The sequence below is a fragment of the Trichomycterus rosablanca genome, chromosome 1 (assembly GCF_030014385.1).
Source record: "Trichomycterus rosablanca isolate fTriRos1 chromosome 1, fTriRos1.hap1, whole genome shotgun sequence".
Lineage (NCBI taxonomy): Eukaryota > Metazoa > Chordata > Actinopteri > Siluriformes > Trichomycteridae > Trichomycterus > Trichomycterus rosablanca.
Window position 1 is genome coordinate 2,947,946 of NC_085988.1, and position 26,921 is coordinate 2,974,866.

At 38.9% G+C, this 26,921-nt stretch overlaps 1 long non-coding RNA gene across 1 annotated transcript; it reads right to left on the reverse strand.

The window, feature by feature from the left end:
- Positions 1-10,214: 10,214 nt before the first annotated feature.
- Positions 10,215-10,952, reverse strand: LOC134317955 (uncharacterized). The gene is made up of 3 exons (XR_010013304.1): positions 10,923-10,952; positions 10,589-10,684; positions 10,215-10,483 (listed from the first exon to the last, which is right to left on the reverse strand). It is a non-coding gene; the product is annotated as an uncharacterized LOC134317955 (long non-coding RNA).
- Between the last annotated feature and the right edge of the window lie 15,969 nt (positions 10,953-26,921).

A 26,921-nucleotide genomic window follows, 5' to 3' on the forward strand; every position in this document is an offset into this window, starting at 1 on the left:
TCAGATCTCACATTCACCAGCCATATTAAAACCATCACCAAAACAGCCTTCTACCATCTTAGAAACATATCCAAAATCAAGGGTCTAGTGTGCCAACAAGATCTAGAGAAGCTCATGCATGCTTTTATCTCCAGTAGGGTGGACTATTGTAATGGTCTCTTAACTGGACTTCCCAAAAAGACCATTAAACAGTTACAGCTCATTCAGAACGCTGCTGCTAGAGTTTTAACTAAGACGAAGAGAACTGAGCACATCACTCCAGTTCTAAAATCTCTACACTGGCTTCCGGTTAGTTACAGAATAGAATTTAAAGTGCTGCTACTGGTCTATAAATCACTGAATGGGTTCGGCCCAGAATACATCTCAGAAATGTTTAGAGAATATAAACCCAATAGATCTCTTAGATCCATGGACTCAGGTCAGCTAGTTGAGTCCAAACTAAACACGGTGAAGCAGCATTTAGCTGTTGGGCTGCATATAACTGGAACAGACTGCCAGGAGATATTAGATGTTCCTCAAATGTAGAAATCTTTAAATCCAGGTTAAAAACTTTTCTTTTTTCATGTGCCTGTGATTGAGCTCGAAATTTTTGCTATTACCCTCATTTTACCATATTTCTTTGTGTTTTTCATGCTCTTAATAATTTTTTTCATAGAGTAGTGTACATTCTAAATTGTAGGGTATATTTTACTATATTTTCTTTTAGTTTTCATGTTTTAATTGCTTATCTCTCTTGTTTTAATTTCGTATTTCCTAAATTGTAGGGTATATTTTACAATATTTTCTTTTCATTTTTCATGTTCTTAAATTTTTATCTCTCGTTTGAATTTCATGCTCTCTTAATTGTAACTAAATGTTTGCAAGAAGCCGTTCTGAGATTCTAGATCTCAGGAACGTTTTAATGCTTTTAATTAATTTTTTTCCTTATGTAAAGCACTTTGAATTGCCACTGTGTATGAAAGGTGCTATACAAATAAACTTGCCTTGCCTTGCCTAGTGGCTCGAAGGTTGTGAGGTACAGAGCCGTGTTTGAAGAGTTCTCAAAGGTAGCTTGGTGCTGGTCCATTGTTGGCTTTGTAGGCGAGCATCAGTGTTTTAAACTGAATGTGGGCAGCTACAGGAAGCCAGTGATGAGATGCAGCAATGGGGTGATGATGAGGCATCAGTGGGGTGATGTGGCAGTGTTTAGGTTGGTTAAAAACCAGGCGAACAGCTGCATTTTTGAATGACTTTCTAGGGTTTAATAGTGGGCATAGGTGAACCTTGTCAAAAGGGAGTTGCAGTCATCCAGCCAAGAGGTTACAAGTAACTGGATGAGAATCTGAGTGGCTGTCATGGCGAGAAATGGCCGAATCTTCTTGATGTTGTTTATAAAATAATAAAAAAGCTATCCAGAATGTAAACCATTTAAAATGTAAAAGAATAGAAATGAGTAGAAAAATGTGAATAGAATCTCAGAGTTTGTCCAGTTCATAAAGTATTACAGCCTTAATAAGCCTTTATCACAAACACTAGACCACTGAAAGCGTTTCTTTTAATAATTGCTATTTCATAGTTTTTATACTTTGGATGTGTATCTGTATTACCCATAATGCCCGGCAAGTCTATGCCTGCTGTTCCACTGCAAGACTAATTTGAACAGCCAAAGCTGGGATACAATGTTTTGTTGCGAATGCAAATCCTAATTGAAAGTGGGTTTTATTCAAGTCCCACCCACCATTGTTACTGGGTTCTTTTTTGCCCTAGCAAGAGTCGACTGTTCCATGTGGTTTGTCATTTCTGCAGACAACTTGGCTGTGATTGTATAGGCACAGAAAAGTCATATATAGACGTTATTCCAGAAAATGTATGAATGATTGATTTATTTATTGTACACAGAGATGCTTTTTTTTCAGAAATCCCTAATACGAACCTAATTTAAAAGGCTAACAAGTTCAGAAAAGAGGTCAGGAGACAAGACAAGTTTAAAGCTGAACTCCATGTTCTTCAGAACAGAACATAAAATAACAGCACTAAAAAGAACAAGCTGTCAGTGCTGAAGGGTTTATCATAAAAACCAAAACAGTTTCAGGGCAGTTTTACTGCTGCAATCCATTGAAAGTCATCCCTCAATCTGACCCTCAGTTGAGACACACCTTGGACGTCTCAATAGTCCGCTCCAAAGGGGTCTCTTAGCCGTCCACTTCAGGTATTCCACTGGCTTATGTTCGGTTTCCCAGCGGTCTGTCTGAAAAGGGTCTCTCTTAGTGCTTTCCCACCAAAAGAACTCTGGTTCTTGAACCGGTCCTGTTCAGGTCTCTTCAAACCTTGGTGCTTTGTAGAGAACCGACCTGCGTTTCCACCAGTTTTTGGGAACCAAGCCTGCGTCATCAACGGTGGGTGTTACACAACAAAAGTAAAGAGCAGTAACATGATGGTGGAGCGTGTAGATTAACTGTGGGGATTTGTGCTGCTGTTACAGATGTTGGTTTTTATGTAAAAGCATGGATCAGCTGTTGGTGATAAGAAGACGTGACGTGTTTGTCTCAATTGTTGTTTTCTTTAGTTCTTTGATGTGAGAAGCGTTTTGTGCTTCACTCTCACTGCAACTCTTGCGACACAAATAACCGATTTGCTCAGCGCTCGGCTCGAGTGATAAAACAGTAAAGTTCCACGACACAAACAAACATCTGTGGAAAATGACCATCAAATCCAGTCTAACAGCTCCACATGTATCTGTGTTTAACTGGATTTATTTGTCGTGTGGTTTTGCAGCTCCAGGTTCTGAATCCACTAAATAAAGCGTAACGCGTCTGAATGTACTAACAGTACTACATTTATCTATGTTATTACTGGTTATAAGTGCTCTGTACTGATTATACGAGCTCTGTACTGGTTATAAGTGCTCTGTACTGGTTATAAGAGCTCTGTACTGGTTATAAGAGCTCTGTACTGGTTATAAGTGCTCTGTACTGGTTATAAGAGCTCTGTACTGGTTATAAGAGCTCTGTACTGGTTATAAGAGCTCTGTACTAGTTATAAGTGCTCTTTACTGGTTATAAGAGCTCTGTACTGCCCAAATTCATCGGTCGTTGTTTTGATACAAAAAGCCACTTTAAGCTTTATTTTCCATGTTAAGCGTTGTTCGTTCTGTCCAGGTCACTTTTACCACGTCATATCAAACAGTTCATCTCATTTGAGGTGCATTGAAAATATCAGTTGCAAACTGGATCAAAATGTAATCAGGTGAACTTTAAAAGATGGAAGTGCAGCATCAAGCTCCATACGAGACACCAGCACCGCGGTTTTACAGCTTCTCATGTGAAAGCACCCAAACCTCTAGACGGATGACGTCACAATTCGTGCTGAAAAACCATGTATTCTGTGGTGCCAGATTACGTACGCTTAGCACACCAGAGTTGGGGTTTCGAATACATCGTATTGAATCTCAGCTCTGCCTTCCGACTGGGCTGGGCAGCTGCATGAACAACGATTGGCTGTTGTTCAGGGTTAGAGGGTAAAAAGTCGGATCATAAGTCCTAATAACTGATGCCGCCTGCACAGGGCTGAGGAATAATGCTGATGGGGGTGTGGCCCTCCGTACACAGTGCCCGTCGGTGTATGAACTCTACTCGTGCAGGTGAAAAATGCAGTCTGTACTGACTGTACGTACCGGAGGGGGCGCATGTCAGTTGAGAGGCGTCCTCAGTCAGCAGTGAAGGGTTGAATCAGTATAGAGGAGCAATCAGGGTAATTGGACACGACTAGATTAGGGAAGAAAATTGGGGGGAAAAGCTGGGAAAAATAGAAAATTAAAAAAAGTATTAAAATTGATAGGGTGAAACATAAAATATATCGTCGCTGTCCGATGAAAAAACATGTATCTCCACTTTCAGTGGTTTTCACTATTTTTTTTACGTGTTGATTGTGGGTATAAATCTCTGTCTGTCCATAGCAGCGAATATTAAAATGACCAATGAAAAGATAAAAAAATCACGCAATCTCTTTAATGAGTATCTCCATTGGCTGCTAGACCTGTCCATTAAAACCACATATCTCCTCTTCCTTCCCCTCCAATACTGTGTGAGAAATGCGTAATGTTTCATCTATACAGTTTATTCAGGTTATATAATTGCATGGTTGTAAACATGATTTATATTTGTACACGTGAGTCCATTTTACATATGAAACTGATGGACTGACGACTTAATAAAGATATATTATTATTTATGTGCTGAATTGTATCTAGATGTCGCCATCTGTGGTTTGTTTGCACCATCACAGTCGGGGGAAAACGTTTTTGCTTTTTCTTGAAAAGTTGAGTTTTTGGAGATACGTGTTTTTCATCGGACAGCAACAATATCTTCTTTGTGCTGTTTTTAATTTAATATCCGTATAAAAAAAGCACTACTTTCTGTTTTTTTTTAATTGCATATGGAGTGCAGTGGAGTTCCATTAACCCAAATTCATTGTAATTGTAATTTTGTCATATACTTGGAAGGGTGTCCACATACTTTTAACACTCTGCTGTAGAAACCCAAATATTAACGTAATGAATGCTGATATTCTGAGAACAAACTTTGTACTGTACATGTGTCTGGTTTTACCTGACGTGGACTTCTTTTGCAAATCAAATGAACCCAACAACAACCCAGTTCTTTAGGTAAACACACAAACTCCACGTGTGAAACCGGGCCCATGAAAATAAAAAAAACAAAACACCAGTATAAGGGTTGGGACAATAACAGACAGAATAGCAAACAGAGGCAGAGAAGGTGATCTGACGAAACCTCAGCGACAACCAGCGATGACGCTTCACTTCATCCTCCTGTTATTCACAGGTAAGTAAAACTTGATGTTTTTGTTGATGTGTGATTACTGAGCTCAATACAAACCTTCATTTCAGGATGTAAATAACTAAAAAACAAAAAGAGGTTGTTTGTAAATTTTCCTTTATTTCTTTTAGTTTGATCTTATGTACTTTTGCAAATACAGTGATACAATAATGCCTGCAACGTCCAAAACTGGTGGGACACTGTTACACAGCCATTAACTGCTTGGAACAAAAGACTCAAACTACGACTCAAAAGATGACTACGTATATGGAGCTTGAACTTGAACTGATAATTCATGGGTAACCTGTAACTACCTGTCTTGTCATGAATTAAACCAAAGTGGGAAACCTAATAAATCCCGTAAATCTTAATAAACCGAACAAGCAATGTAGAGTTTTATTGTAGTATTTTGAGCTTCATGTTAAAATAAGCATTGATGTCGAAAAAACGTCAACAAATGTAGATTTGTAGACACTTATACACTGAAAATAACACAAATATAATATTAAAAACACTGAAATACAATTAAAAACAGTTAAAAATCAATAAAAAATACAATAAAAGCTGCACTTTAGCTTTACTTTTTTATTGTTTCCTTACTCTTCTTAATGGTGGAGATGCTTGATCTTGGAATACCGTATTCCGTTCTAAGCCCTTAACCCTGTCTGCTCCAGGGGTGCCGTACAATGGCTGACCCTGCGCTCGGACCCCACTGTACCTCTGTATATGTATATATGACAAATAAAGGCGTTCTTCTTATTCTCAGAATATTCTCAGAATCCGCCTCTGACCTGCAGACAATAGAAAGGAGCTAGAAATGCAAATCCTTAAGGCAAATCGATCTTGGTTCAGCCCACAACTTTAGCAGGCCTCTAGAATCTAAGGATCAGTCTGGTCACCTTTTTGTAGCTATATATGCTATTTATATTTATTTAATTTTATACTATTGATTCTAGTAATGAAATCCAGGAACTGAGTAACAGCCTCATTATTATTATTATTATTATTATTATTATTATTATTATTATTATTATGACTATTAATTTTATGACTATTATTATTATTATTATTATTACTATTATTTTTATTAATATTATTATAACTACTATTATTATTAATATAACTATTATTATTATTATTACTATTATTATTTTTATTATTATTACTATTATTATTATTATTATTACTATTATTTTTAATACTATTATTATTATTATTATTGTTATTATTATCATTATTAGTATTATTATTATTACTATTATTATTTTATTACTATTACTATTATTATTATTACTATTATATTATTACTATTACTATTATTATTGTTATTATTATTATTGTTATTATTATTATTATTATTATAGTCTCAAGATGTTAAAAAAGAGAAAAAAAGTTTTGTTCCTGCAGCCATTACACTGATAAATTTCATAATAAGTTTTGCGCATGTGTCTTTATTTTATTTTTGTATTTTATTTATCTTATTTATTTATTTTTATTTTACTCTTTTTTTTACTTATTTATTTATTTTATTAATTTTACTGATTGATTTTGACTATTGTATTGTTTGTCAGCGGTTTAGATAATCAGAAGTAATCAGAAGGTGGCCATTGTTGGGCTCTTGAGCAAGGCCCTTAACGCTCAATTGCTCAAACTGTATTCATTCACAACTGTAAGTGGCTTTGAATAAGTGTCTGCTAAATGCTGCAAATGTAAATATGAATGACTAATACATAAATAAATAAATAAATTAATAAATAATAAAACAAATTTACATTTTTGGCATTTAGCAGACGCTTTTATCCAAAGCGATTTACAGTATACAGTCCAAGCAATTGAGGGTTAAGGGTCTTGATCAAGAACCCAACAGTGGCAACCTGGCAGTGGTGGGGTTTGAACCAGCAACCTTCTGCTTACTAGTCTAGTACCTTAACCACTAGGCTACAACTGCCTGAATAAAACTAATAAATGACTGGAGCTCTGAGAACTTTGTCACTGACTTTAAGAGGAATAACGTGACGGGCGTGTTCCCGAAATGCAAAATTGTTTCATCTGTATTCATGAACGACGCCTCTGCTGTAAACCAAATTTACTTATGGATTCAAATAAGAAAACCTGAACCGACATGTACATAAAGGCTTCAGGGTGGGACAAGGCCAGTGCTATAAACAACAACCCCCAGCTAACTATAAAGAAAACTCAAGAAAGTACACAACTTAGCTTTAAAACATGGCAACTCACCCCTTAAACAATCTAAATAAACACAGTTTATTTAATTAACACTACAATTACTACCACAGTGGTATCCACTGAACCCTTCACACATGTCTAATCCTTATCATGTCCAATGCAATGTCATCCATAGGAGTCTTCCAAGTCCAAGCCCAGTCTGTCCCTCGTAAATACTATCTGGTCCAGCAGGGAAAAACATGGAGTGATGCCCAGGCTTACTGCCGAGCCAAACACACTGACCTGGCTACCATCGACAGTGCTGCCGACATGGTTCGACTACAACAAGAAGCTCGGACACAGCAGTTTATTTCCATAGCTTGGATTGGATTGTTCGTCAACACCAATAGCTGGAAATGGTCCTATGGGAACACAGCACTGGGAAGTTTTACACCATGGGATTCTGCCGCAGGAGAGCCGAACAACATTGGTGGAGCTCAAGAGTGCGGCGGGATACGGCCGGCTGGGTGGATCGATATAGGTTGTAATGCGCTTTTATCAATTGTGTGCTTTGATGGTGAGTAGCAGGCTTAAGTCACCTTAATATAAAGCCAACTTGTTTAATGCTTAGAAATGTGGATGATGGCAGGTTGTTATGTAAGTAAAGGTAAAAACGATATGTACAATAAATAAGGTGTGAGTGCAGCACATACATGATGATTTGTTTCAGCCATAACATTAAAACCACCTCCTTGTTTCTACACTCACTGTCCATTTTATCAGCTCCACTTACCATATAGAAGCACCATGTAGTTCCACAATTACTGACTGTAGTCCATCTGTTTCTCTACATGCTTTGTTACCCACTTTCACCCTGTTCTTCAGTGGTCAGGACCCCCACAGGACCACCACAGATCAGGTATTATTTAGGTGGTGGATCATTCTCAGCACTGCAGTGACACTGACACGGTGGTGGTGTGTTAGTGTCTGTTGTGCTGGTATGAGTGGATGAGACACAGCAGCGCTGCTGGAGTTTTTAAATACCGTGTCCACTCACTGTCCACTCTATTAGACACTCCTACCTAGTCGGTCCACCTTGTAGATGTAAAGTCAGAGACGATCGCTCATCTATTGCTGCTGTTTGAGTCGGTCATCTTCTAGACCTTCATCAGTGGTCACAGGACGCTGCCCATGGGGCGCTGTCAGCTGGATGTTTTTGGTTGGTGGACAATTATTCTCAGTCCAGCAGCAACAGTGTCACTGCAGTGCTGAGAATGATCCACCACCTAAATAATACCTGCTCTGTGGTGGTCCTGACCATTGAAGAACAGGGTGAAAGGGGGGTAACAAAGCACGCAGAGAAACACATGGACTACAGTCAGTAATTGTAGAACTACAAAGTGCTTCTATATGGTAAGTGGAGCTGATAACATGGACAGTGAGTGTAGAAACAAGGAGTTGGTCATGATGTTATGGTTGATCGGTGTATAATCAGACAGCCTACGACTCGATTAAAAGAGATGAACGTTCATCTACATGCACTTAATTCTGTTAATGAGCAAAATATAGCAGAGCTGAAGAGTTACACCTTAATAAAAGTATATATAAGAACTCTATAGGAGCTTTGCTTAAGGATGAACTTACCCACAGCAGAGCTCTCTTAATCTGCTGCGGATCTCCCAGCATTCAATTTGCTTTATAGAAAAGGATGCTGGCGGCACTTGACCAAGAGATGGCGCTAAACTCATTGGCAGGAATTTCACAAATACACTTTATACATATATAAGCATTTATTTTAACAGTTACATAGGCACATGTTTCTAATGTATGTAAGAGCAAATCAGGTGTCTTAGGTCCTAATTATATTGTTACAAATATGTTTGACATTGGTTTTATTGCAACACTAATGAATCATGGCTTGTCATTGGTACAGAGCCTGCACTGTAAAACCAAATAAGTTCACAGAACTCAAAAATTTTGTCGTAACTGATTACCTAATAAATTTTAAGTTAATGTTTTCTTTTTTTTAATTGAAGTAGAACTTAAAATTTATACTTTCACCTGAGTCACAGTTGTGTTTAATATTAATTAAAAATTTAGCATTTATTAACTTAAAGTTTAGTTACTTTCAATACATAATGTTTATAGATTGTAATACTTTTAACTTGCAAAACACTATTCATTTAGATTTACTAGACCTACAATATAATAATTCGAAACTCAGTTAATGTGTTATTACATGACCACTTACAAATACAATTAACTCAAAACATTAATGGTACTAAAAGTAAAAAAAAAAAAAAACCATGGGCAGATCAAAATAGGAACTTTTTATTTAAAATATATTGCTTTTTAAAACATTTTTAAACATCAGACCTTCACAGTATTCACAATATTCTGTGATAATATTCACAACATTCTTTCAATCTAACAAAACTTAGGTTATCAATTAATAGTGTGCATGAAATGCAGTAATTTAGAAATCATATCCCAATTTTATTTATTAGTTCTAACTTCAGTCCTTGTTTTATCCTAGTGAGGTCCATCCTGGCTGAGATCTAAACATGAATTATTAAATTATTTAATACAAAATTAATGTGTGATGGTGAGAATGGAACTAACAACCAGTATTTTTCCTTGTCAACAAAATATAACCAAACTGGCCCAAAATTACAATTGATAGAAATAAATCTTTCAGGAGGAAGTACTGTGAAACAGGCTCATACAGCAACAAGGCACTATACTTGTCAATGCAAGGGTGTTGTAACGTCAGGTGTCTAAAACAAAACATTTGGTTTGGCTGCAAAGTGAACTATTACCATAAATAAAAATGATTAACAAAATGTTTGGTCACTGCCCATCTTTTTGTCTATGATCCTGATCTTGACTGCAAATACTGAATGGTTGAAAACAGTTTTTTGGTTTGGCTGCAAAACAAATCATTTGCAAACAGAGTAAATTGTTTAACAAACAAAATGTAAATAAAAAATCACTTTAGCTTGAACCTTTATAAATATTTTTCTGAACATTTTATGTTTTTGCCAGTACTCTGCTTTTACAAAAAAAACAAAGTGCATTTAAATAAAGTGCAATTATAAAAAGCACCCTGAGAAAACAATGTTGGCACATCGTGCAGTAACAAATATTTTGTATACAAAAATTGCAGACAGCACTGGCAGTAACAGTGAGCTGGAAACTTGTTTTACTCTTTAAAGAGCTCATTTTTTTAGAGTAAGCAGGCATGGCTTCAGAGCCGTTTGATCATCAAGGCAAACCATAATCTTCTGGATAAAGGTAAACGTGTTTTCAAGCTTTTTTGGATACTCGATATTGAACACATAAATCAGGCCAAACAACAGTAAGAATGCATCAAGCATTTTTGGAATTTCACTCATAACAATGTTCCCTTCAACAACAACAGAGACATCGCCAGGTGTGAATATGTCTTCAGAAGCAGTGAGGAGAGCAAGAGGACACTCAGAGACATCTGGTTCTCCGTCTTGCTGCAAGATATAAGTGGTCTAATTAGAGCCACGTTAACAATAATAATTACCAGTATTTAAGTACATCTATAAACTAACTAGAAAGGTGTTATAAGTAATTCATACATTGCAGCTTTTAAAGAGGTCCGAGTCATCTTCTCGTAGGTAGATGGAAAGTGCACGGAGAGACAAGATGCGTCTCACATGGATGTCTTGTTCTTCCTAAATTGACAAAAAAAACGATAAAAGGAAAGAAGGGTTATACACGCGCACGCAAACAGTGGAAGGAACTACACACACACTCACACACACACACATATATATATATATAAATATATAAACATAAAACAGGATTGGTACAAATGCACATAAATTAAAGTATGCCACAACAACACATACAGTCCTATGGCACACCCAACACTTAATTAAAAGACAGATAAACCAATAAAACAGAACATACCTGAATGTCATAGGCTCGAAGAATCTTCTGTTATCTTCTGTTAAGACTCTGCTATCTTGCCGGTGCGTGATGCCTTCTGTCTGTACAATCCAATCAATGTCGGTGTATGGCGATCAAACTCTGCATAGAACGTGTTCCTCAGGTTCACGTTGGTAATACGGTGAAATTCAGCAAACACCTGCAAATACATAGATAACTACTTGTAGAACAAATGGCCATACACAACTCAATATAAAAAAAAATGTTACCTGTGACTCAGTCTGCAGTGCAGGCCATCTGATCAAAAGATCCTTTACCAGTAGATCTCCCTTGACAATCTCTTGGCGTCGTAAAGCAAAAGTTGTCTGCATGCATTTTTCTATGAACATCTGGTTTATTTCCATCTTTTCACTTTCTTCCATTACCTGTAATCTCATCTGTTCAAGGGACGTCTGATTCTCCCCTTTAGGAAAGTTAGGAAGAAAGTTGATTTCAGAACGTCTGGCTTTCTTGATGTTGGAATGAGGATGGGCACTGTCAGGGTTGTTTTTACTCCTCCTGCCTGTGTTGACAGCAACCTCTGCACAGCCAGATTTGGCCATTATTGTTCGATAATTCCCCATCTTGTGCGTCAAGCGGACTTTCCAGCCATACCAAGGAATGTGACTACCGTGCTCTGTGAGACAAGGATGGGCATTAACTAGGGCTTCTGCTGCCTTTGCCAGTTGACTTTCATTTGGGTATGGTTTGTAGCTAAAGATTGTTTCAGCCATTTTATCCAGAAGACAGTGAGTTTGAGATCGGGTTAACTTTAATCTTTTGCCATACTCTCTATACACCTGGTTTCCTTCTTCGAGCACATGCTCTACTTCAAAAGAAAAAGCCGGGACAACAAAAGTGTTGGGCCAGTGCTTCTGACGATCGTTTAGGGGCACGTGTTGTAGTATCTCTGTGTCTGAGCTTGCCAATGACGAGTTATCATCACTTTCTGATCGGACCACTTTTAGCATTCCTTTCTCTGGTAATTCCTCAATATTTGTAAGAACAGTCAGCATCCCATCAAAGTCAGGGTCCTCATATTGCAGAGAAAAGTCAACACCATCCAGTCTGGGTTTAAACTTTTATTGCATAATTCTCTTTAATTCATCTATAGATGCTGGGCGCTGTGTTAGTGTTAGCTTCCATGCACTATCTGTAGTCACATTCACACGCAGCAAAAACTTCTGGGGGGCAGTCATCTTGATTGTCGTTCCACGTGTCTTCTGTATAAACAAAAGTAGTGACCATTAAACACTTTTAGAAAACAAATGTACTGTCTTTTTTCTTATGAATGAAGAGTGAAATATGCCACCAAAAGACTGCAAGGCACTACAGGCTTCAAACTATTAGTTCACCAATATGTATCTTCTCAGTGTTAGGAGCAGTTGGCCTTCAATGGTGTAAGCAGAAAGTGGTAAAGTATCATTGAGCTCTGATATGGTTCGCACTATTAAATTCCAAGCTGAAAGTGCATATGATCGCAGGTGCTCGATGTAGTCGGATTTGTGATCTCGAGTGAGAAAAGTGACCCGGTTGTCCACTACAAAATATGTTTTCAATCTTGCAAAATTGTGACAAACCCCCCTCATAGCCAGCAGCTACAAACATTCCGACACTAAAGTCAGTACCATCAATATTGACTCTTGATGTTGAGTAAATGATGGAACTGTCTGTCTTTTCTTTAAAATATTCCTTCACTGTATCAGGAAGTGTTGAGACATTTACAGATGTGACATTAGAGGTTTGCTGGTGAGGTTTGAAAAAAGATGGAGAGCTGAGGTAAAAAGCCACCATGTGCTGGTGTCTGATAGCTAATGTTTTTAGTACATTTTTGAAGTTTTGTGTGTCATGAACAACACGCTTGAAAAAGCGGTGTTTTCCCTCAAACCTCATTGTCCAATAGTGAACAAGGGGTCCAAAACAGCGAATGAGATGAGGGTAGTGCTCTATGTAGTGATGTTTAGGACGGAGTTGAAAATGTGGAAAAACTTCCTGCAGGATTTGTCTATGATCCTGTATCTTTGACTGCAAATACTGAATTGTTTCTTCTGTAAATGTCAGAGATAACATTAATTCCACTATGTCTTTTAAATCCATGAGAACGGACCAAGCCCCATCACCCTCAGGAATTTTGTCACCAATAATCAAAGGTAGTAGTCTCAGCAAAGTTGCATTTTCGTGGCCATTGCCGCCTATAGTGTGCTTTGCCACAAATGTTTTTGGGATAGGTTGGGGCCTGTCAACCTTGTCTGTGTGCTTGTATGGAAAGGAATATATATTTTTTCAAATCAAATCAAGGTTTATTTGTCACATACATGGTCATACACAGTACAACTGGCAGTGAAATGCTTTAGTGACTGCTCCGCCACAGTAATTACAAAACTACAAAAAAGTTAAAAAATATATTATACAACAAAATATAAAAAGTTTTTAAAAAGTAAGAGTTTAGGACATTAGAAAAATTAACAATATAATTAAAAAGAGCAATTTAAAGTAAAGTGAACATCAGAAGAATTACAATATAATTACAAAGGGCAGTTTAAAGTGAACAAGTGTGTAAAGTGACAAGTAGTGCAGAAACTGTGCAACATGATGCTACATAATGCTATACAGATGTGATAAATAATAAATACACAATACTAATCTATACATATACATACATATACACATAAAACAGTATACACGCATATACTTATATACACATACATATGTCCACATATATACACATACATATACATATAAATTAGATTGTGCACATTGTGTAAATGGTCCTAAATGCTGTTTTCGTTGAGGACACGAATAGCTTGTGGGAAAAAGCTTCTTCTCATCCTCTCCGTTTTGGCTTTTAGAGCACGAAAACGCCTCCCAGACTGTAACAAAGAAAACAGTCCGTTACTGGGATGACTGGGGTCCTTTACTATCCTCCTGGCCCTTGTCCAGCACCGTTTCCTGTATATGGACTGCAGGTCAGGAAGCTCAGTCCGGATTATGCGTTCAGCTGAACGCACCACCCTTTGTAGAGCCTGCCTATCCTGCTTGGTGCTGTTTCCGAACCAGGTTGTGATGTTTCCCGTTATGATGGATTCAATGGTGCAGGTGTAGAAGTTACGAAGCACCTTGGATGGTAGTTTGAAGTCCCTTAAGCGTCTGAGGTGATAGAGACGCTGACGGGCCTTCTTTGCCAGCGCAGTGGTGTGGCAGGACCATGACAGGTCCTCAGAGATGTGAACTCCAAGGTACTTGAAACTGTCCACTCTTTCCACTGCGGTGCCACTGATCATAACGGGGTGATAGTTCCTCTCCTGCTTTCTGCTGCAGTCCACCATCAGCTCCTTTGTCTTGCTGGCGTTGAGGAGGAGATTGTTGTCCTGGCACCAGTCCTCCAGGTGTTTAATCTCCTCTAGGTAGGCCCTCTCATCGTTGTTAGAGATCAGGCCCACCACAACAGTGTCGTCAGCAAACTTGACAATGGTGGTAGAGCTGGAAGTGGCCACACAGTCATGTGTGTACAGCGAGTACAGCAGGGGGCTCAGGACACAGCCCTGGGGGGCGCCAGTGCTAAGGGTGAGTGTGGGTGAGATGTGTTTACCTACCCGCACAGCTTGTGTTCTGTCCGTCAAAAAGTTAGAGATCCAGTGACACAAGGATGGATGAAGTCCCAGGTTCTCCAACTTGACGGTTAGTGTAGAGGGGATAATCGTGTTAAATGCTGAGCTGTAGTCAACAAACAGCATTTTAACATAATTACCCCTCCCAGCGTCCAGGTGTGTTAATGTGGTGTGAAGGAGGTAGGTGATGGCATCATCTGTAGAACGGTTGTGGCGGTATGCAAACTGTAAAGGGTCAATAGAGTCCGGAAGTGATGAGGTGATGAAGTCTCTGATGATCCTCTCGAAGCACTTCATCACGACTGATGTCAGGGCCACTGGGCGAAAGTCGTTGAGGCAGGCTGGCTGGTTCTTCTTCGGGACTGGAACGATGACGGACTGTTTGAAGCACGCTGGTACGATGCACTGGGTCAGGGATAGGTTGAAGATCACCGTGAACACCGGTGCTAGCTGGTCCGCGCAGGCTTTGATGACTCGGTCGGCGATCCCGTCCGGTCCTGCTGCTCTCCTGGTGTTCACTCTCCTGAAAGCTCTCCGTACATCACTCTCCCTGATGATGAGGGGTCTCTGCGTCCCGACGAGCTCCGTCTGCATGCTGGTCACACCGGTAGCGCTGATAGCATCGTTAGCGCTGTCAGCGTTGCCGGCTGCAGCCTCGAAGCGAGCGTAGAAAGTGTTCAGCTCGGTTGCCAGAGACGCGTCCGCACTCACCAGTCTGGAGGGTGGGCTTCTGTAGTCCGTGATGGTCCGTAGTCCCTGCCACAGGGTTCTAGAGTCACTCTGCTGGAACTGTGTCTCTATCTTCTTCCCGTAGCGCCGCTTCGCCTCTTTCACCGCTCGGCGTACTCCGTAAGACGCAGCTTTATATTCCTCCATGTTACCGCTGATGAGCCCCGCGTTGTAGGCGGCGGTGCGAGAGTTCAGAGCGTCGCGGACGGTTTTATCCACCCACGGCTTCTGGTTGGGAAAAGTTTTCACTACGGTTTTCTCCACCGTATCGTCCACCAGTTTCCCAACAAGTCCCACAACCGCTTCCGTAAACACGCTGACGTCATCAGCGGAGCTCTCTCGGAACATATCCCAGTCTGCGTCATCCAGAGCGTCCTGCAAGGCAGCCACCGATTGGTCCGTCCAGCGCGTGACCTCCCTCTGAACCGGAACCTCCTGTTTCAGCCTTTGTTTATATTTAGGCATGAGAAAGATGGCGGCGTGGTCTGATTTTCCAAACGGTGGGTGAGATTGTGCCTTATAACTGTCTTTAAACGGAGTGTAACAATGATCCAGTGTCCGTTTCCCTCTGGTGGGGCAGGTGATGTGCTGGTAAAAGTTCGGCACTGCACGTTTGAGGTTAGCGCTGTTAAAATCACCAACCACAATAAGCGCAGCGTCCCGGTGATGAGTCTGAAACTGTGTGAGTTTGTCATGAAGTTCACACAGTGCAGTGTCCGTGTTCGCCCGAGGTGGAATATAAACGGTGCTGACAATAACCGAAGTAAATTCCCGAGGAAGGTAGAAAGGACGAAACTTGAGTGCCAGAAGTTCCAGGTTAGGTGTGCAGGAGCGTGCAAGAGTAACGACATTGGTGTTATCACACCAGCTGCTGTTTACCATCATGCACACACCACCTCCTCTTGTCTTCCCCGACTCCATTGTTCTGTCCATGCGGTATACCGAGAAGCACTCGGCCGGCTGGATGGCGTGGTCCGGTACCGCTGGGTTCAGCCATGTCTCGGTGAAGCAGAGAAGGTTGCAGTCCCGAGTGTCTCTCTGGAACTTGATCCTGGCCCGGAGGTCATCGAGCTTGTTGTCCAGAGACTGGACGTTGGCTAACAGGATACTAGGCAGGGGAGCTCGGTGTGCCCTAGCCCTCAGCTTGTTCCTGACGCCGGCTCGTTTTCCTCGCGGCCGAAACTTCGGTTCCCGTCCTTTGTTGTCCCTCAGAATCTCCTTCGGCCACGATGAGTCCGGAGTTAAAAACGACGAAAGGTGAGTGGATTGTAGATTAATAGAAATAAGAGTACTTCTATCATAGCTGATACAAGCCGTGGTGAAAAGAACATGAGGTTAAAACCGCTAAAAAACTGCAAAATAAATAGAAATAGGTAAAACGTAATCGGAGCAGTCGTGACGGCAGCCGACCTCACCGGCGCCATCTTGGAAGCCATATTCGTCTGTTTAAATCCTCAAGACTAAAATATTTGCAGCGGATCATCTCGCCTAAACACAGGGCCAGCTCTACAGGTACAATGCCCTCAAACAGATCATGGAGAACATCGGGTGGAAACCCTGTAACTGTGTGGAAATATTCTAGACACTGATTAAAAACACAGTCTTTTTTGACTCCACACTGTTGCTGGCACTGTCCCTCCGTCACTGCTTGCACACCATCATCATGACTCAATTTTGTCCTCAAAGTAAATTCCCCATCACTAACTTAATGTGTTTGCAACTGATCTTGAGTTGCAGTACAGAATCTACAAAAATTAGTGGCTCTAAAAGATTTAGCAAAACCTGCCAAAGAATGAGCTGCAAGATTGTCAGACACCACACACATTACACTGCCACGAACTGCTTTCCCAAGAGACTCTATGAATACTCCATCTTCTTCAAGGGTACGAATGTCTTTGAGTAAAGGACGAAGAACTCTCTCATACCCGAATCTGTCAAGGTCTGAAACTTTACATAGAGTTGCCAGTTGAATGACATGCAAGGCAGATCTGTGTTTACTTGGGAGATCAGCAAAAATCCAGTATATTGTGCTTAGTTTGTGAATTTTTCGTGATGTGCCAAGAGGATTTGCTATTTCAATGTCATCGATGTACAAGAGTAGAGGTAAACATAGCTCCTCTGAAGAAAAAAAGTCATTATCTTTAAAATATGAGCCATCATGGTGGCTTGCATAATGACCAATTTGGCTTGCCTTTGATTCACTCATTTTGTCTAGAACGTCAGTGTGTTTAAATATTTGTTGAATCATCTGAAGAACTGAAATATGTACTGTTGTGTGCCCTGGTTCAATAACATACTGAACAGGACTAACAAAAGGAAATTTTTTCTCAATGAATGTTTTGCATCTCTTGTGTGAGGAAAATACCTCTCCTTTAGCTGTTGTAGTGGCAAAAATGTTACTGTTGATTACAGAACCAACTATCTCATTTACTAATGTTTCAGAAGCTTCTACGCTATGGTTCTGAAACACATTCTCAATTGTTCTTTTGATGAGAGGTTGGGACAAAGTGAATAACTGAGTCAAATGCTCAACTATTTCTTGAGTTGCCATGTCTGAAACATGAAGTACCGTTTTCATCTTTAAAAATAAAGAAGCCAGATTAAGATGCAAGTGTGCTTTCAAATCATCAAGATCCCACTGACTATTATCATCCTCTAGATCTTCAAACATCTCTGTATCCTCACAATGAGCAAGGCCTTTATCAGAATGCATAACAGAAGATGTTTCAATAGTGTCGTCATTTACTGCTGAGACAACATTTTCATCAAAGTCCGAACCACCAAGATGTTGCCTACTTTTGTGAGCATTAAATGATGAGTAAGCATTTGTGCGGTAGTTACAGTTTTTGAAGGGGCATTCCACCATTTCATGCATTCTTAAATGGCTTCGTAAATGACTGAAAAGTGTGGCCTCACTAAAAAGCTTCTTAAAGTCACACAAAGTGCATGTGAAATATACTTGTGCCTCTTCGCGCACAAATTTATCTGCATCGTTGTGATACCGAGAAATATGAGTTTTCATTGCGCTGAATGATGGAAATGTGCAAATACAATTGTCGTAAAGACATGGCAAAGGACTAACTCTGGAATAACTGCCATGATGCAGACGGTAGTGTGTGAATAATTTTGCTCTTGTGTTTAAAGTTAGAGAGCAAAGCCTGCACTTCCACTCCATTGAATAAATTTAATCCTAAAATTTAAAAAATGCAAATAGTATCTAAGAGTTCTTTAAATTAAATACAGCTAATAACCAATAATTGTGATGTCTAAGTGTTGATATTTAATATGCCAGAGTCAATATGTACCTCAGCAGTTGAAGTGAAAAAGTACACTAGGTTTGTCAGTCAGACCCCATATGGCCCTGCAAAAAAAGAAGTCCAAAACTAATTAAAAAATAAACTATAAATGTTTTACAGTCACATTCAATTTAGTACACAATTTGATCCCCTGACATAAAAAGGTAAATTATACAACAATCTTACAATAAAGGTTCATCTAACCTAAGTTTTCACCAAAACAGACCGACCAGAGCAGCAACCTATGATGCCAACAGCCAACCTTAAAAACAGAAGCAGACAAAAAGACAGCATATATTTAATGTGAATGCATTATGTCAGTCAGGAGTGTGTTTTATCAAGGCTTATATGTAGTAAATAATCAAAGAATATCAAACTTGAATTTACACAAGACTCGGGAGCTTCTTCAAATTCTAGGCCATGCACCTTCCACTTGAACCTACAACATATGAAAGAAATAATACAAGACTGTTATTATATTGTATTGGTCTGGATGCATTGCATATGACACAAACATTTTAAATCGGTACCTTACGTTTAATACTTAATAACATGTTGGTTCCACAAATGCATGGGCAATAGTACTAAACATACAATAAAAATATTATTTTTTTTGGTTCTGGTAGCCTTTAAGTAATAGTAATTGCTAATAACGAACTTTTTAATAAAGATGAGCCGGCTAAACTGAAACAGAGTTAGCAAATACTTCGAAAACTACAACAAGCTGCATTATCGTTTTTGGTGATTAATGAAAATGTTTTACTTACCAGATTAGACCGCTTAACACGAGCAGGGATAAAATATTTATGAGAATAATCACAGTCGAACACTGACCAAGCTCGACTCTGTCCAACAACATGTGACCTAACCGTTAATTTTCACTTTAGGTAGCCCGCCAACTCCACTTTGAGCCACTACGGTCACTATTTTCAAAAAGTACGATCTCAAACAATAAATGCCTTTGTTCCTGACAAATACTTACAAAATGATGATATGACCAAAAGCCTAATTTAATAACGTTTTGCCCGCATTTGCACTGCTTTCACCTCCACCGCATCGGGTAACCATCTTAATTTTTTCAATTTGTGCGTCAACCAAAAACAAAAAACAATGACGTCAGGACGTAAATGACGTCAAAACGTAATGAACGTCACGATTAACTCTAAATATTTGACACAACGGCATTGTTAATGTATAATTATTATACTCGTATAAACTATAAGCCAATTTATTGTCCTCAATACCCATATATTTTTAGTTTGGCAGACTAAAAACGGGATTCTGAGTGTGATGCCTATAAATATTATGAGTTGGCACCTTTGTTGGGGTTTACAGTGTGGGACGTACACCTACTATGCTGATCTGAAGACCTGGAGTGAAGCTCTAAGTTACTGCAGACAGTATCACACCGACCTGGCCATCTCAAGAACCACAGCAGAAAACTCTCTTATAATGGGATTAATCTCTGGACAGACTTGGCTTGGTCTATTGATAGATTCCTGGAAGTGGTCGGACCAGACCAACGTATCCACCATTCCGTGGGTGTCTGGAGAACCTAATAACGGTGGGGGAAGCGATAATTGTGGCTCCTTATTAAATGGCCAGGCCTCAGATGCTCCCTGCTCAAGCATATATCCTTTCTTCTGTCACAGATGTGAGTTAAAGTCGTTTTCAATTGTATATTAACGTGAGATAAATTAAATGATAGAACAAAAGTTAAATTTTGCATTCTTACATTTGCTGCATTTGTGTTGCAGTAATCACAGGACAAAAACGCATCATAAGGTTTAAGGTGCAGTCGGACCAGGATGTAAATGAACCTGGAGTAAAGGCAGCGATCTTGGAGAAGGTGGGTCTCTTCCTCTACAGGATTCCTAATTCGGCCCTGATACAACCCCAAATCAGAAAAAGTTGGATGAGGCAAATACTACTACATTTTATGTTTTGTCTGCTCAACTTCATTTTACTAGTTGTTATACCTTGTTTCTACACTCACTGTCCATTTAAGGCCTGCAACACATTAAAAAAATGGACTGTAAAATATTTACAACTTAGTACCATTTTCACTCCTTCTCACAACATTTATAAGATGTTTTGGGATCAAAGATACCAAGCGATCAAGTGTTTCAGGTATTTTTCTGTCCTATTTGTCTTGCAAAAACGCCCTAAGGTGTGCAACAGTCTATTTCCTCATATCGTGGATCGTGATCCTTCCTGACACGACCCTGCCTATTTATCCGGGCTTGGGACCAGCACTACAATGCACTGGTTTATGCATCCTAGTGGTCGGGTACCTATAGACCGTTTCAATGAGGTAAACAATAACAACGCTACTGCGCATGTCTGTTCCTTCCGCCTTTCCGGTAGCGCCATTTTTAAACATCCATCCAGCCGTCAACATGACGAGATTGTACTTTGCGAGTCTCCCGAACGTGAAACAAACGCGATATAAGCAGAAATTTATGATAGATCATCAAGTATCTTTACCAGCCCCCTTTTGAGGAGAATTTAAGAAGACAGTGTTTTTCCGCTGACATAAAACGTTTGCCTGAGGTAACATACCCAGCCGTGTGTCACTACCTTGTTGAAACGGAGTGTGTTTACACCAGAGAGGCAGTGAAAGCATACCGCAGTTTAAACGCATACAATTAATTATTAAAATCATTATTGTGTCATCTCCCCTTTTGTGTCTGTTAAGCCAAGAGCTATTATAATATGATAAAAATATGACAAACCACAGTGAATTACTTATCATCTGAATTAGAACATATTAGCTAATGCTAAAACGATTTTTTTAGAGCCTAACTGGAAATACATGAAATATTCTACAGTAAGCACAACGTATTCATAAATAGAATGTTTACTTTTTGTATTACAAAAGTAGAACCATGTTTCTTTACAGGTCTGCGTGTCATTTAATAATTAAGCTAAGCTAATTATTACAGCTAATTAAGCTGTTAATATAATTCCATATAGTGACATTTCCCCAAAGTATAGTCCTATAAAGTTATGGCTTTTACATCGTATTCTAAGGAAAATGTAAACTTTTTAAGGTTTATGTTTATTCTGTTCTATTAATAAAATTATTAAGCGCCTTCGTATTTTAATGCACGTAAGCTAAACGTCAGGGACAAGACACCATGAGAACAGCGTTCAACTGAGTACATTTGTTTACAATATTTTATTATGAAATAATATATATTACATTTATTATAAGAGTTGATGGTGGGTATCCAGCCGTCTCTCTTTACAGCAGCAATCCAAGCGTTTCGCTGTGCGTTCTTTTGGAAATCTGTTCACCTTAAAGCAAGTTTGTACCTGGCCTGAGGGAACATCCGACAACCGAACAACACGGTCCTAACTTTAATTTAGACATACTGTCAATAAATCACACCTGAACTAACGCAAAATAATTGAAGCAGTTGTGCTCAATCGCTATTGTTCTGAGCGCTGTTTACCACCAAGCGGAAGCGTCTTAGGAACATCTACGTCACTTCCTGGACTCATGAATATTCATTTGAAACGGTCTATAGGACAACTCAGTGTCTCCAATTAACCTGGACTGTGGGAGGAAACCGGAGCACCCAGAGGAAACCCACGCAGACACGGGGAGTACATGCAAACTCCGCACCGAAAGGATCCAGACCGCCCCACCTGGGCATCGAACCCAGGACCTTCTTGCTGTGAGGCGACAGTGCTACCCACTGAGCCACCAGTGCCGCCCTTAAGGTGTGCAACAGCACAGCGTTCAAAATTCTTTACACATTCTCTAATGTGAACAGGTCAGGACAGCAGGGGGGCCAGTCCAGTACTCGTACTGTAGTGGTTGACAAAGATTCGACAAAGTAATCCCTGCCCATGTGGTTCTATTAGCTGTTGATGAATGATGGTTCTTGGTGCAGCACCGTTTGAGTGTTTGGAGATCACTAGTGTTCAGCTTAGGCTGTCGCCCCGCCCCATTCGGTTACTCAGCCTTTCGTGGACACGATTACTATCACCTGTTTGAAGTTGCATCCCTAATGCGTCTAAAATTTCCCCATCCCAACATTTTTTACACTGTGTTACAGGCCTAAAACACAGGAATGGATGTAAATTAACAAATAAAATAAAGTTGACCAGACAAAACATGAAATATCTTGGGTTTATCCTGCCTTCAATAAAATAAGAGACAACATAAATAAAAGAAACCCTGCATATTCATTTGATTTGCATTTTTAGCATTTAGCAGACGCCTTTATCCAAAGTGACTTACACAATGAGCAATTGAGGGTTAAGGGCCTTGCTCAGTGACCCAACAGTGGCAACTTGGTGGTGGCGGGGCTTGAACCGGCAACCTTCTGTTTACTAGTCCAGTACCTTACCCACTGAGCTATCACTGGCCTAGCTCCATTTTCCATTTTCCATACTGTCCCAACTTTTTCTGTTTTTGGGTTGTGCTTTGATACACTGTCCTGTAACCATCTTTTTACACAACACATTATTCTTATTCTGCATTGTTTAATAATGAATGAATAAATTTGTGGTATTTTGTTTATCAGATCAAAGAGAAACTAAATGAACATGGGATGTCCAAGAACATTTTGGTAGAATGGCGACAGGAAGCAGGTGGAGTGGTGTTTAAAAGATTAAAAAAGGTTTGAAAGAGATAACAGCAGTAAGATATAACTACGAGGAAGCATGTGACCTGTAAATACATCATATATTAAATCATGTATATGCACACAGTAATGTTTTTACCTTCAGTAAGGCTATATGTTGTGTTACACTATAGTAGAAATGTATAATGTACAATGTTATTAAATATCATTATCAGTGGTGGTTTTTTTCTGTCCTCAGTTTTGCTCTAAAGCTAGAAAGCAAATGTAGACAACAAATAATAAAAGTCTATTTTACCCAGTTATCATTTCTGTGATGTTTTTAAACACCTCACTGTCACTGCTGGACTGAGAATCGTCCACCAACCAAAAACATCCAGCCAACAGCGCCCCGTGAGCAGCGTCCTGTGACCACTGATGAAGGTCTAGAAGATGACCGACTCAAACAGCAGCAATAGATGAGCGATCGTCTCTGACTTTACATCTACAAGGTGGACCGACTAGGTAGGAGTGTCTAATAGAGTGGACAATGAGTGGACACAGTGTTTAAAAACTCCAGCAGCGCTGCTGTGTCTGATCCACTCATACCAGCACAACACACACTAACACACCAGCACCATGTCAGTGTAACTGCAGTGCTGAGAATCATCCACCACCTAAATAATACCTGGTCTGTGGTGGTCCTGTGGGGGTCCTGACCATTGAAGAACAGGGTGAAAGCAGGGTAAAAAAGTATGTAGAGAAACAGATCAGTACTGACTACAGTCAGTAATTGTAGAACTACAAAGTGCCTCTATATGGTAAGTGGAGCTGAACCAGGCACCTAAACCAGGTCTGCAATGAATTCGAAGCTGCTAGAACATAAGTTCTACATTGCTTTAACTTAGAGAATATCACGTCACATCACTGTACCGTCATCGTTTTGATTGGCTGCATAGATGGGTCAGCTTTCTCCAGTGCCTTCTGTCTCGTAGCACCTGTAGCAGTAACATCCTTATATTGTATAACCATTTAAAACGCATGGCTGTAGTCTGTTGTGTTTCGTGTCTGGCATTTACTGGTCCGATATCCTCCAGAGTCAAAACTCAAATCACCACAGTGAGTTATATTTAGGTGGCCATTATGAGTTCAAGCAGGAACAACAAAGGTAGGGTAAAGGAAATCATAAAAATATATTAACTTGCATGACAAGAATTGCACTTGTCTCTATTGCACTGCTTTACATTGCGAGTTAACTAGCTTGCCATCTCAATGAACTGACTCTGTCTGTGTAAATTTAATCATCAGACAACAGGTCTGTCAATCACCAGAAATAAAATATGTTGAAGGAGCCAAATCATTCACAAACAACACTATGTTATTACTTATTACAGACAGAATGAATGATGCAAGGGGCACCTGCCAAAATCTTACACTGTAAAAAATAAACATTTTTTTTACAGATTTTCCCTGTATTTATAAAAGACAGAAATTTTTTGTAAAATTACAATAATAAACTGTATATTGAAAGGTGTCATGTGATTTACCAAAAAAATCTGTATAAATGAAATACATAAAAAAATCAGTTTTTTACAGGTTTTAGATGACACTTTTAACAAAACTAACTGTAAAAGTAAAGTAATCTTCATTGACAAAAATAGCAGAATCTTCTGTAATTTTCAAAAAGAAACCTTTTGTTATGCCGATATATCACTGTCAAATACACAAAAATACTGTTAATAATGCATTTAAAAATGAACAATTGCAAGAAAATATGTGAGCAAATAAAGAAATATTTTGTAATTTAGCATTTCTTAACCACTACTTTGTATACATAAATTGGAAAAACAAAGGTATTGCCTACCTTATTAGACAGGCAACAACACAATTTAAACAGATTTAAACTTTTACTTTATTTATGCATTTGTATTAATTTAAAGATTGTATTGTTAAATAAGTGCATTTATACAAACCATGTAAAACCATAGTCAAATTTAAAACGTTATTAACTGTGATTTATTCTTACATTCGTAATATTTAAATCAAGCATAATTTACCCATCCCCACATTCCCCAATCAACAGAAAGAGGTATTACAGTCCATCTGTGCAACATGTTGGGTGCACATTCCAACCAGAGCACCACAGATATAAAATGATGCTCTAACCTACCAGTTACACACTCAAAAAAGGATATGCTGGTGTGACACAAATCAATTACATTTTAGATGTTTAGATGTTTTCTAGTAGTTAACTTAGTTGCTTTATTTCCTTGGAACTACTTAATGCAATGAGTTTATCAGGTGAAACTGGATATGATGCACCGGAGACTGTGCAATACATCGTGAAGGCACATAGTGTTTCAATGGCGTCTCAGGTAATGTGAAGCTTTACAAAATCTTTTTCCATCTTTCTAACTGTATGCTAATCATGATGTTTATCTTATTATATTGTTTAATATAGCTCTTTAATTGAATAATATTCAAGTTTTATTGCTGTGCATGCTTTATTTGTTTAAAAATGCTAACGCTAACGGCCTAACGCTTATAGTGATTTATTTATTAACGTCTTTCCAGCGTTTCTGTGAATCATATTAAAGTCTTGAGGCAGATTTTAATAGATTGCCATCGGCTGACTGTATATTACGTCCGGTTGCGCTATGTGTGATAACGTTGCACTGCCGTGGTGCTAGCTAGTGCTAAGCTAGTCAAGTTCAACAGCCAGTATTCTCAACTTGTGGCAGTTAGGCGAAAGGTAAAAATGGCTTAAATTACTGCGTTGCGAAAGTATATTAAAAGAAGGTAGAAAATAAAAAGATGTGTAATATTTGCGGTGCCAGTGCATTAAAAAACATGGGCACACAACCTAGCTAGCTAGCTAAGATGTGAGCAGGCAGCTCGAGCCTGAGGGGAACGGCATGTTTTTCGGTTGGCGCTCACATTAAGCACATACTTAAAAACAAAGTGATTCTGTAACGTTAGTATCATTAGAAACCTGAGTTTTGTGACTCTTATCCTGGAAAGCACATAAATGTGAACAGTGTTGGATAATCAATGAATTTGTAATGTTAAAGTATTTACTATATAAATAATATTTTAGTTACTTACAACAAAACAATTGACGTTTTGTATCTTCTGTTTACAGATGGTTGAACATGTGTAGTTGGAGTTGGACTGACCTTTTACTGGGAATTTTTTTTTCTACATTTTATGCTAAATTGAAGAATATTGAGCTACTTCTGACTGAACACTGAGTTAAGTTTAGATTAAGTGAAGAAGAAAAAATGTGGAAATTCTTATTATTTATCCTGTTTGGTTCTTTTACTTACTTTTTTGTTTTATGTATTTTATGTCTATTTTCTTATTTAAGCTGGTAATTTCTTTATAAATATTTGTCTTGCTGATTTTGTTTTCTTTAGTAATTTTTTATTTATATATAATTTTAATAGTATCCAATTTCATCTACAATTTAGGATTTCCCCAATCACGCAATACCATCAGCGCTAGGAGGGTGAAGGTAAGCACTGAGCAAGTTTCCTCTGAGTTGTTACAGCAACCACCCCATCTTTTCGGGCCAATGTACGTCTGAGTTAAAATAAAGGTTGAAGTGAGATGTCAGACATGTTAAGTCCTAAATGGAAATTTGTGTACTGTTAAGTTCAAGAAAGTGATTTTTCCCCTCTGTTCCATTGTAGGATGGTGATATGGCTGCAACTGAACGGGGGATTGAGGAGACTGTTCTTGGGATCTATGTGACTAGAGTTGAGTCAGTGATAG